The sequence below is a fragment of the Trifolium pratense genome, linkage group LG4 (genome assembly GCF_020283565.1).
Source record: "Trifolium pratense cultivar HEN17-A07 linkage group LG4, ARS_RC_1.1, whole genome shotgun sequence".
In the NCBI taxonomy this organism is placed as follows: domain Eukaryota; kingdom Viridiplantae; phylum Streptophyta; class Magnoliopsida; order Fabales; family Fabaceae; genus Trifolium; species Trifolium pratense.
The window spans coordinates 1251982-1265335 of NC_060062.1; the positions used below are offsets into that span (position 1 = coordinate 1251982).

Sequence of the window (13354 nt, forward strand, 5' to 3'; positions counted from 1 at the left end):
ATAATATTTTGTAATTATAAAATTGTAGCGACTCTCTTACTTTATTTCTTTTTAGAGTACTTGAGCACGAAATTAAGAAATAGTTAATCTAAAATGCGTAGACTGATTACCAATCGTTAGTTGGTTCAGTGGTGATTGGTGCTGAACTTGGTAGGGAGGACCGCGGTTCGATCCCCCACAACTGCGATCGGGAGGGGGCTGGAACCACTTGATGCCAGAACTAACCCCCGAACCAGATTCAACTGGTGGTGAAAAGCCGGAAGAAAAAAAATGCGTAGACTGATTTATTCTTGCTTTCCACTTCATTTTTTTCACAGTTATTTTCCTCATATTTTGCATACTAATTTCTTACACTTATATATAAAATATTGTTAAAAAATAAATAACGGCCCATGTTTCACTATATGTTACCCTTATTAGAATCGACGTTGCACTACATCTATTTTATGGTCCGCGAATGAATGGACATTATATCATGCACAAATACAATGAGTGAGTAAATGGTTGACATTATAAACAATAATTTATAATTTGTTCAAATTACCAATGTGGTATAATTAATAGAGGTATGAATTTTTTTTACGAGGATTGCTATTTTAACATCAGAACAAAAAATTAGCACGAAAATTGATGCATGTAAATAATATTAAAAAAAAATAAAAAATATATATTTGATTATTTGTTGTATTTTTATTTGAGAATTGTGTTTGAATCACATTTTTCTTGGGTTCTCTCAAAAGTGGTTGTTTTCTCCTGACAATTACTTCAGGATAGTGAAAATTACTTCAGGATAGAGTGCCGCCAACTAAGAAAAACCTCCTTAGACGTCATGTAATTAGGGAGGCTTCTGGTTCCTTCTATGCTTTATGTCGTGATTTCGTGGCGTCAGTTGATCACATTTTCACTACCTGTGATTTAATCTCTCCTCTTTGGTACAAACTTGCCCGGTGGTTAGGATTTTGGTTAGTTTCCCCCAATAGTATTAGTAGTTTGTTTGAGTCGTTTCTAGGTCTAGGTGTAGGTAGTGATAAGATATTTGTTACTGCTTAGTTGTTAGATGTTAGGAGTAAAATATTTTGCTGTTTTATTTGTCCTGAGAAGTAGTTGTTTCTCTAATTAAGTCGTGTGATTGTTTTGTTTAGTGAGCTATTTTATAGCTTTTCAGTTGCTAGTTGTATTGGCTATTTAATAGCCTCTTCACTATGAATTAAGAAGGAGTTTTCAGCTTCTAGTATATTTCATATCTCTACATGTAGGAAGTCTAGGTTAGGTTGGGTGTTTATTTTTTTATTGAACAACTAGTTATTTTAAGCACAATTTACATGTTCATACTATTATAATTAAGTTGTTCTTATCTATTTATTTTTGTGACAAATGTTCACACGATTATAATTAAGTTGTTCTTATCTTTTTCTTTTTTTTTTTTATTTTTTTTTAAGCAAAGTTGTTCCTTTTATAAGTAAGAAAGATGATTAGATTTAATTAATTCTTCTTAAAAGAGAAATATCGCAAAGTTTTAGTAAAGATTGAAAATCTTTTTTTAAAATGCCACATCTTTTTTAATATTCCATAATTAGATGCCTTCATTTATGTGAGATTATTCGATCATGTGCACGTAAATATTTTTGTAGTATTTCTAACTTCATGGTACCTTCTTATTTTAAAATATATAATTAAAATATTTTTATAAATGAAAAATAATAATTGTGATAAGTATAATCACATATAATTAAATGATAAATACTATAATTTAAAATATGATTATATTCAATATTAGTATATGTATTAAAAAACATTGTTTAGAAATGAGATTTTTCATTGATTTATATCATAGTTTTGTTTATATTTTAATGTAATAGATCTCTTATAATATTTTATAAGTTTGTAGTCATGCATCATATTTTATTTTAATAGTGTAATTTTGTAAGATCTTACCCTTCTTTATATGAGTTGCAATTGTATAGTCACATGTAACTTTGCTTTTTATTTTTGATGTATCCCTTTTTTTTAATAAGAGTCGGAGGAATGCATGCATACATTTTTTTTTATGTGATCTTATTTTTTGAAAATTACCTATCGAATAACTGCTTATTTCCTTCTATGCAATTGAAGGTACCGAGTAACTTTTCTACTTACATCCCTCCCATTCTTTTGAAGTTTCTTTTCACATATTCACTTGATGAAATTTTATCCATACTTTATTAGTCCCATTTTTTAAGTCTTTTGTTTGGTTTACATTTTTTTTTGCTTGGTCATTTTTTTTATAGTAGAATAGTTTTTTCAACACCCTCCACCTGTTTGATATTAGAAGAATTTAACATTCAACATGCCATCTTATTCTTACAACTATCTCACTATTAACACACCCATTAATAATTAATAATAAAATAGATAAATATAATATATTACTTACCATTGGTTAAATAAGAAATAGAGAAACTTTGCAACCACACATAAAATATTTTTAAAAATCATAGCTATGATAACTATATACGGATTGTTTAGGAAGTTGGCGAGGACTTTCATAATATACCCTTATTTAATTCTATTTTATTTTAGACATTTAATTTATTTTACATTTATACTTTTCAAAATGGGTAATATAGTAAAGTTAACTATGTTTTGCATTAAATCAAGAAAATTAGCTACACTTAACTAAATTTTTTAAACACCGCGTAAACATTTTTTTTGCTTATATTTATGTCCAAAAGAGTACCTAGAAACTACTCAAGCTTCCTTTTATAAGTAAGATACTTATTTTAGGCACAATTTACATGTTCATACGATTATAATTAAGTTGTTCTTATCTATTTATTTTTGTGACAAATGTTCACACGATTATAATTAAGTTGTTCTTATCTTTTTCTTTTTTTTTAAGCAAAGTTGTTCCTATTTATTATGTTGTATCTTGTATATAATATATATAAGTGAAATGTTGTTTGTAATGTCATTACTCACTAAACACAAATCAACTATAATGAGGTTGCATCCAAGATCAATGATTTTCCATCTCATCCTATCCATTAGTTATTGTTTCTATCTTGGCAGAGCAATTGATTGTAGTGGAGATCATGTTACAAATACCATTGTTGTTGATCAACAAGGAAGAGGATCATTCAACATGATTCAACCTGCCATCGATTCAATAAAGAATAACAATGATCAGTGGGTTAAGATTCACATCAATCCTGGAAAATATGTGTATGTTTTTTTATTTATTTATTTTTTTGCACTATCAATTAGTTAATCATAAGTATTATATTGTTACCAAAGTTTGACTTTCATAATATTTAACTTAAAGGTCTTAAAAAATATGTTTGCAATTGACTAACAATAAAAAATGTTTTATCGATTTAAACTTTTTGTTTGAAAAACAAGAAAATAAGAAACATTTTTTTTTTTTATTTTTAAAAAACTGAAAAATAGTTTTCGAAAAGAGAACATCAAACACATCTAAAATTTGTTTAATTTAACATTTTCTAATGTTTTAATTTTTTTTGTGTGCAGGGGACGTGTTAATATTCCCGATGACAAGCCATGCATCATTTTAGAAGGATCTAGTAGAGGAAATACAATAATTAGTTATGGTGATACAAATACAACATTCTTTTCAAATCCATCTAATGTGATTTTGAGTGGCATTACATTTGAGGTAAACACAAGAGAAAGAGCAACAAATATATTTTGTGTAAACAAACGTTTCATCTTTAAAGAGTCACTCTCGTTGTCATAGTAGTCTTTAAATCAGTAAAAAATAAATGTATAAAAGTAATGAATAAGTAGCTAATTTTATCAACAAAAAAAAAGTAGCTAATATTAAAATTTTGAAAAGGACATCGAGAAATAAACAAACAACAACTTTTTCCAGAAAAAATGAAATAAATAATAATAATAAAAAGCAACCAAGGGAGTATATGGAATATTAGTGGTGGTGGTGTGAAATCCAACACTATACTTAAAGATAAACCAATTTTTTTGTCGGCACAACTGAGGTCCAGCATATTGCATTTCATTAAGAAATTTTTTATTCAAAAAATTAAATGGTATAATTTTCAATGCGTTGATTTTACGTATTTTCATAAAAAATTTATAAAAAATTTACTATTTAAGGTTTTAAAAAGTGTCCCGAAACACTCGTTATCATTTGCCTTTCTTTTTTCTTTCTAATAACCCAATAATTCCATACTTTTGGAGCTTTTAAAATGGACTATTCAACTTAAAATCTGTCGGCATAACGTGTTACTTTCTCCGGTCTTATATAAGAAAAAAAAAAATTAATTTCGAAATTTATTATAGAATTGATGTATCTAGACAATATTATAATTTAGATACATTATTTTTATAACGAATCTAAAAAGTAAAATTGGACTAATTTTTTTTATTTAAACATAGATTTTAAATATACTATGACATTATACGTTATACGAACCCGGTCCTATACGGGTTGTGAGCTACCCGAAAAAATATGTTTGCAATTGACTAACAATAAAAAATGTTTTATCGATTTAAACTTTTTGTTTGAAAAACAAGAAAATAAGAAACATTTTTTTTTTTATTTTTAAAAAACTGAAAAATAGTTTTCGAAAAGAGAACATCAAACACATCTAAAATTTGTTTAATTTAACATTTTCTAATGTTTTAATTTTTTTTGTGTGCAGGGGACGTGTTAATATTCCCGATGACAAGCCATGCATCATTTTAGAAGGATCTAGTAGAAGAAATACAATAATTAGTTATGGTGATACAAATACAACATTCTTTTCAAATCCATCTAATGTGATTTTGAGTGGCATTACATTTGAGGTAAACACAAGAGAAAGAGCAACAAATATATTTTGTGTAAACAAACGTTTCATCTTTAAAGAGTCACTCTCGTTGTCATAGTAGTCTTTAAATCAGTAAAAAATATTTGATTGAGAACTATTACATGCAATTTAGAAACCATCACAATCATCATCAATCACCAGGAAAAATGGATATTTCCACTTGCAATTTGTCGTTGGTACGGATTTGATTGAGTTTGTGAAGCATGATATGTTTAAGAGATTTGATAATGATAAGATGGTTTGTTGAGAGGCCATTAGTAAAATAAAACTTGACTTTGAGAAGTGATTTAGTTTTATTTTTGGTGTGTTTTGGATAACTAGTCTTAGATTGTGTCTTGTATGGAAGATGATTGATGGTAATCTTGGAATGGAGGAAGAAGATGAAAATTTAACTTTATTCTTCTTTTCAAGAGATGAAAGAGGCTTTTTTAATCATTTTAGTCCCTAGCCATGTGGACATCCCAATAAATATATGATGTGGCAAAAAAAAATGAACACATTATCAGAGTTAACACCAATTTAAAGTTTTTAACTATTTTGACTAATAGTTGATATGACGGCGAGTGATACTTTCAAGAATGTGACCGTTTACTTAATATTTTATTAAATTGAAATATCAATAAATTAGTGAATTTTTTTTTACACACAATAAATTAACGACTATGTTTCTTTGATTTACAATTACAGAACACATTTGGACGTAATGCTCCGGCGGTAGCTGCTACTATATACGGTGATAAGACATCTATATTTAAATGTGGTTTCTTGGGTTATCAAGATACTTTACTTGATGGATATGGACGTCATTATTATAAGAATTGTTATATTCAAGGTGAAGTTGACTTCATTTTTGGTTTTGGCCAATCTTATTATGAGGTAATAATATATTACACTTTTTATGCTAAATAATCTACTATTACATATTTGTCAAAAAAAAATATACTATTACATATTTACAATGTTTTCAATATGATCTTAGTCTATTATTTTTTTATGTTTGGTCCCTATAAAATATTGTACGGTCCCTAAATATATACCTTTTTTTCTCAGTGTTTTGTTTTAGTTTCAATAAAATTTAATTTGTTCATATTAAAATTGATCCATGTAATATTCATTTTAATCCTTATTTTAAGAGACTAAAATAAAATATTCTACGTACTATAAGGACTAATTCTATTATGATTAAATTTTGCATGAACTAATAACAAAACAATACGGACAAAAAGCAAAAAGTGAATAAAAACAATTACAAAAAAAAATGATATATTTGCAAGATAAAAAAATATATTTAATTTTCTATTTACATTATTATATTTTTCATTATTTTTATTTTTTTAACTTTGTTTTGATATTGAAAGCCTGGCAATTTTTTTTACTTGACTTTTTCTTGTTGTAGAACTGTGTGATAAAGCAACACAAGATAGTTCTTTACCTCCCGGTTTCATCACAGCCCAATCTAGAACTTTACCGACTGAAGGAGGTGGTTTTGTTTTTAGAAAAGGATTTGTTACTGGGATTGGTAAAGTGAATTTAGGAAGAGCATGGGGTCCTTATTCAAGAGTTATATTTTGGGGAACTAACCTTGGTTCTGTGGTACTTCCTCAAGGATGGGATGCTTGGGATTACAAATATCATGAGTAAGTTTTATTAATTTAATACATTTCTAAAGATTGATAACAATTCTTTTGTTTGACTTTGAAAATACACAAATACAAGAAAAGAAAAAACTTGATAAATTTGTTATAGAGTTGTCAATTCAGTGATGTGATAATTTAAAGAAAGTTTATAAGTTGTCAATATAGTAACATAGTAACCGCGTAAAGAAATATTTTTCATATTAAACACCAAAAAATTGAAGAAATATTATATTTTTCGTTAAAGCAAAAATACTCCTATTGATTAAATGGAATCTTATTTCATTTTATATACTTTTTGTTGTGACAAGTTGATGTTTTAATGCATAATAAAATGTCTTGTAACTTATATTTGTTCATAAACAAATGATGCAGAGGAAACTTCACCTATGCGGAAGTTGATTGTATAGGACCAGGGTCCAATACTTCAGGGCGTGTTACGTGGGAGAAGAAGCCAAATCAAATAAATATATCTCAGTATTCTTTACAAAATTTTATAAATCAAGATGGATGGCTTAACAAGTTACCAACTGCATTTGTGTAATTTACTACTTTCTATATGTCAAATAAATTAAGGATCCCTTTGGATATATATAAAATTAAATAAAAAGGACCTCTTTGGATGACGATTATTCCAAAGTTATCAACTTCTCTACTTGTTTTCAATGTCATATTATTTCATTACTAGCTTTTCAAATCTTGCATTATTATATTATTTCTCCACCAAAAAGTTCAGAGCAATCTCCCATTATTACATTATTGTCTTCTATTTCTATATTAAATCTATACAAAAAAAATTAATATACATTAACATTTAAGTAAAATTTGGGGTAATGTATAGTCAAAAATTGGGGTAATAATTGTATTTTTTATTTAAAAAATATAAGAAAATTTATTTTAAAAAATATACAATATAAATATAAATAAAATTTGTGTATTATGACAAAAAAAATATCTTTCTCATTTAACATTCAACTCGCTTTTAATCAAATGGAAGAGGATTGAAGTATGGTGGCATGGTGTGGACTAACCTATGTTGCTAAATATGGTCATTCAACATAATAGACTTTTAGCCATTTAAAGAGGATTGAAGTATGGTGGCATGGTCAAAAGATGTTAAATTGTTTTCACTTTTTCATATATGCTTTAAATTTGTCCCATTGGGTTCTATTTATGTAGTTTTTCTTGTTTGGCCCCATCGGGAGGATGAATTATCTCATAAGGTGTGGAGTGACATTTTTCAATGGTTAGAGATTCAAAGTGCTCTTCATAAGAAGTATAAGAAGTGCTTCTAAGTTATCTGGTTGGCGACAATTTAGGCGATATGGAGGGCTCGAAAATTGCTATTTTAACGGTAAAACTTTCGATGCGGATTTTATGATTTTGTATATTAAATTACATGTTTGGTGGTGGTTCAAGGTGAAGTTCAAAGATTTCGTTTGTTCGTTTAGCTTTTGGAATTTTAACCCTTTACTTTGTTTGGGTTTGTCAGATATGTAACTTTTCTTTTCATTTGTTTTGCCTTTTACTTATTTTTTGTATCTTGACAATTGCCTAGCATCTAGATTGTGCACACCTTGCGCTAATTTAGATTGCTGTTTTTTAATATATGGTTCTTTAGTCGATTCAGAAAAAAAGTTGGTCTTATATATACACATCACTCACTTATAATTTTTTTATCAATAATATATAATAAAAATTCAATTTCTCAAATCCAACACCTCAAAAAAACTTACACTACAACATTTTCATCCTACGGCACCAAAAGAAAACTTTTGCAAAATCTATCACGTTGTCTAAGACAACTTGTCTTAGCTTATTGCAACAGTTTTTTAATCAAACGGCAAAGCCTTCAGAATAACCGTAGCCTTAGGTAAAATTTGAGGACGGTTTTGGAATTTCGCTACAACAACGGTGCTAAGCAAAACAAAGAATAAACCGTTGCTGTTGGTTCTTTTTGAGAACAGTTTTCCGAAATTATACCCAATGTTTTCAATGCGTTGTGATGAGTCTTCATCCGTCGCTATTTTTAGAGTCTTTTTAATTAAGTTTTTAATATCATTTTATTAGTTTAATGTTTAATTTAGAGTCATTTTAAATAAATTGCAATTTTTGGTTTATTGTGTCAATTAGATGTTTTTCTCTATTAAAATAATATTTTGTGTAGTTTTTATTTTCTTGGTTCAACTAAACACATTTATGCTTGAGAACAAATATCATTAATAGGTGTTTTAGTGTAATGGGTTGGTGTGAATAGAAAACAAACCAATGAATGCCCAAGAAAATGCAACATGGTCTTATGTTAAAGTGGCCCAAGAAGATACAGGGGGATCCATTGCCTATTGCATATAGGAAAAGCTGCGCAACGATAGAAAGGGAAACAGGCAGCAAAGCGGATCACAGGGATTCCACACGCACTACAGGACGAGGAAAGGATTGAAGCACATCACATACAGCAAGGACGGAAACGGAAGAGAAATTGAAGAAGCAAAGGAAGGCAACGTGAAGAGCAAAGCAATCCATCTTGGGTTTATTCCTTTTCATCATGCTTGTTTCTTTAAATATTATGTCTAGCTAAATTTTCATGATTGGTCCTTAGGGGATTCTAATTGTTATTTTTCTTGAACAATGTGATTATCATATGATATGATCAATGAATTACGAAGTTAGTTTCTTCAATTATTCCTTGTGTTTAATGCTTTGCATGACTTGATCAATTGTGTAATGATTTCAATTATTTGTTTTACTATGACGATAGGAATGAATGATCGATCTAGGAATGATTGATCCATTAACTTTCACTTAAGACATTTCGGATTGTTAATTGAGATTAAAAGATTAAAGTTTATAAACCTCAATTGATCATAGATTACCTAAGACATTAGGAATTGATGATCAAGAGAGAGGATTCACTACTAGAAAAAAATTGAATTAAGACGGAATTTCGGGACGGAAAAATTTTCTGTCTCAAAATTATATGATTGGGACGGAATTTGCGACATATTTTCGTCGCAGGTGATTTTATAAACATTAATTAATTATTATGGGACGGAATGTAATTTCAGTCGCTACTTTGGGACAGAATATATTATTCCGTCACCAATTTGTGGAAATGGTTCCATCATTGAGAGAAATTCTTTTAATTTCACACGTTATTTTCTTTACCCTCAAATGAGAGAAACAAAAAACTCAAACCTCTTTCTATGCTCTCTCGTCGGCCAGACCTTTTCGATCCAGATCCCGCCACCACTCAACCAGATCGGAGATAAAGACACACTTTTCGAGCTCCCCATATCGAGATCTATTTTTTGAGAGGACCAACTATGTCGTCTGCCTCTCCACTGTTGTGGTGAGAGTATTTCCTACCCTCTTCAGTTTTTCTTCTTCCTCTTTTATTTTTTGTTTTTTTCCTTCTTTGTATATATTGAGTCACTTCATTCTCTACCATTATCATTTTATTCAGAAATAGTTTTGGTGGAACCACTATGTTGGAACTCTACAGCCGCCCTGGTACGATCTACTTCAAAGGTGAGTCTTCTATTTTGCTCAGTTTATACTTCAAACCTAAAAAAAAACTCATTTTTCTTTTAAAACCCTAAATTATTTTTCATCCAAAAAGTAGTCGCCGTTTAGATCTATTGTTGTCTTAATTTTGAAAAAATTTCTTACTTTCCCAGTTTTATTTTAAAATATAGAAGTCCTCATTTTTATTTGAAGTCCATATTCCTTGTTTTCTACTATAAAACCCATAATGTTAAATCAATTTTAGAAATATCGTTAGCTACAATCTCAGTGGCAGTGCATGCTTAGTTTGTTGGTTTTAATTATTTTTGAGAAAATCCATGTTTTATTTATTTTCCAAGTCACAGTGGAAGATGATAGAAAATAGAGAAAATGTAATGAATCATTGAGGTGGATATTGATTGACATTATAAATTACAATTACCATGAGGTTGAACTCTTGACTTATAATTCCAGGTGCATGTAACAATCTTGTAAGATGATGTGGTTGATATATTAGCTCTGTTTAATATAACCAAGTACTTTAACAAGTTTTTGTTTCACTTTGACTGTCTTTAACTTCTCTTTAACAAGTTTTTGTCTTTAACCATATGGCATTACCATGTGAATTCCAATATTGGTAAAGTTGATCATAATTATAAGGTGATTGGTGTGGAAGCTATAGTAATTGATGGATCCATTTTTATCTCTCACTAGGGATCAATCCTCAAGTTACTGAAATGATGCAAAGAAGGGCCATTGACATCTAACTAGTTGACTATTTCTATGGTGCAAAAGAAGGGCCATTGACACAACTTGAGAACATAATATGAACAATAGATAATATGTGAGGTATGACACTATCTGATATGTGATTGCAACTTCATGTTACATCTTTCTTTCTTAGTATGCATACTTGTTAATTTGTTGGAGATTTCTTTTGAACTTGTTGAGATAGGCCACTTAGTATATAGTCAATTGATGTTTTTTAGTTTTTTGTTTACAGGAAAATTTTCTTAAGCTATGTTCACAACTTAAGTCTCTACCTCAACATTATGAGTTTGGTGATGAATGGAGTACTTTCTCAAGCCTATTGATTATGATGCATTGCATAAGGATTGGAAACATGTGTTCATGCCTCCAAGATAATAGTGATGACTTTGTACTTACAATCTACAAAATTATTATAAGTTTTAGTCTTTTGAATGTATTTTTAGAATTTGGATTATGTATATGTTTATAATTGTATCAGACAAATATGTAATTGTTTATTAGTTGAATAAAAATTGATGATCATTACATTATGAATTTATATTATTGATTAGTAATTACTTTTATCAGAATGCATTAGAATTGGACAAGAAATTGAGCAAGATTTTGCAGCACAGTATTGAGACGGAATTTTAAAATATGCCACTAAATTGGGACGGAATTGTATAATCCGTCACAGCATTTTATCATTTTTCCGTCCCGAATTCTGTCCCAACATTGCGACAGATTGGAAAATTCCGTCCCCCAGACATTGCGACGAGCAGAAATGCGACGAAATTCTTGATGTCGCAAATTCCGTCCCAAAATTATTTCGGGACGGAAATTTCAACTATTGTGCGACGGATTTTTCCGTCCCAAATGAATTTTTTTCTAGTAGTGATTATGTTACCAAGACATTGGGCATAATCATTTTTGATTTAATCTAATCCTGAAACTGAATTGAGTAATTTGTAATCATACATGAAATTACCAAGAGAAATAGTAATTAGATGAACCAAAAGGATCAATCACTGTTCTTTTATTACTTGGAATCCTAAGTTATTTCTAGTTTATGATTAAAAATTCAAACCAAGTTAAACTCCCCCCTTTGCATTTTAATTATTAATCCTAAATTAATTTAATGTTTTGTCGAGATTGAAACAATCCCTGCGGATACGAACTTTATAAATTTTATTACTTGACGACTATTTAGTACACTTGCTAAATTTCTATCACGTTGTAATTCTGAAACCGTTCTCTTAAACTTTGATTTCAAATTGTTCATTGTATGCTACCGCGACACTTTTTAACTGTTGGGAATAATAAAATGTGTTATTTTATTATTTTTTTTTTGTTGAAAATGATTCTAAATTGAAAATTATACGATGAAATCAAAATATTGGTCAATCATAATACTTTCATATATTATGTATTATAATAAAGTAGTTGGGTCTTTAATTTATACCCTTAATACATTATGTCAATCATCATTGTTACAATCAAAATTACATCAACATCTAAAAATAAAACCTAATAGCATCAACATCTATCTCTTCAGCTCTTCCAAATCTGGATATCTTCATTATTCATCTTCTTGATCTCAAATCTTGTCTCTACCACTTATTTTGTCAAAGATTTGAATGCTCTGTTAACCATGAACTAATTCTTTTCTTCCTCATGTAAACCATTCTCCAACATAATTAAACTATAATTAAACTATTTGAGGTAATCTCAGATCAACATTCAAGAAAATCATGCTCCAACATGTCTACTTAAAGAAACTTTAACCCCAAAAACATGAACAAGACATAATCACACAAGTAGCTCATTAAACAATCGAGGTTTTCAATATAAACCATCAATAGGCACAACACTTATGTCACTATTTAAATTAACATCACTTATAAGTGAAAAAGATATGCCAATGGAGAAGCTGAATTTTTAGCACTGTAAACTTAATATAGCATGCTTGTAGTCAAGTGGTACTAACCTGCCATTTTGAAGCAGAAAGTCAGTCTTGTCAAGATATGGCACTGCAGTAGAAGGATGCAGCCAGAAGCTGCAAAAAAAGTCCAAATGGAAGAAATAAACATCCATTAGAAAACAAAGTTTAAAACTGCAAAATGATAAAGAATAAGACCTGAGTTATCATTACCTGTGAGAAAACAATTGTATTTAAAAGTTCGGGAGTGTGTATATCTTTCGGCCAATCAAAACCAGAGTTATCATTACCTGGAGAATCGTAGCACAAATATACTTTCTCTTCACTGTCTATCAATGACAACATGCACTCATTAATCAAGTCAACAATTGAAATTTTTTGGAGTCAATATGGCTCTGTCCTGAAAAAACGGGAGGATCTTTCATATTATCAATTATAGATGGATATATTGCAGTAACAATCGACGCAATAGGATCATCTCTGAGTTTGGACTCAGAACATTGATGACATTAGTCATTACATGGAAATAAAGACCATTTTCAAGTGATTTTAGAGGTTTTTGACTTAAATCATGAAGAATAAGATATTGATTTGAAGCTACATGCGAAGGAAGATAGCAGATAAAAATTGGTGGAAATTGAAGTACTTTTACGCCTGGGGCGGAAGTTTTTCCGCCTGAGGCGGAATTTTTGCTGAAAAAC

General features: G+C 29.3%; 1 long non-coding RNA gene and 1 pseudogene across 1 annotated transcript; both read left to right on the forward strand.

Moving 5' to 3' along the window:
* The first annotated feature begins 2944 nt into the window (after nt 1–2944).
* On the forward strand, nt 2945–7004 carry LOC123920633 (annotated as a pseudogene).
* A 1828-nt stretch (nt 7005–8832) lies between these two features.
* Nucleotides 8833–11301, forward strand: LOC123920446. Its single transcript, XR_006813672.1, has 4 exons — nt 8833–9809; nt 9924–9988; nt 10679–10813; nt 10968–11301. It is a non-coding gene; the product is annotated as an uncharacterized LOC123920446 (long non-coding RNA).
* The last annotated feature ends 2053 nt before the right edge of the window (nt 11302–13354 follow it).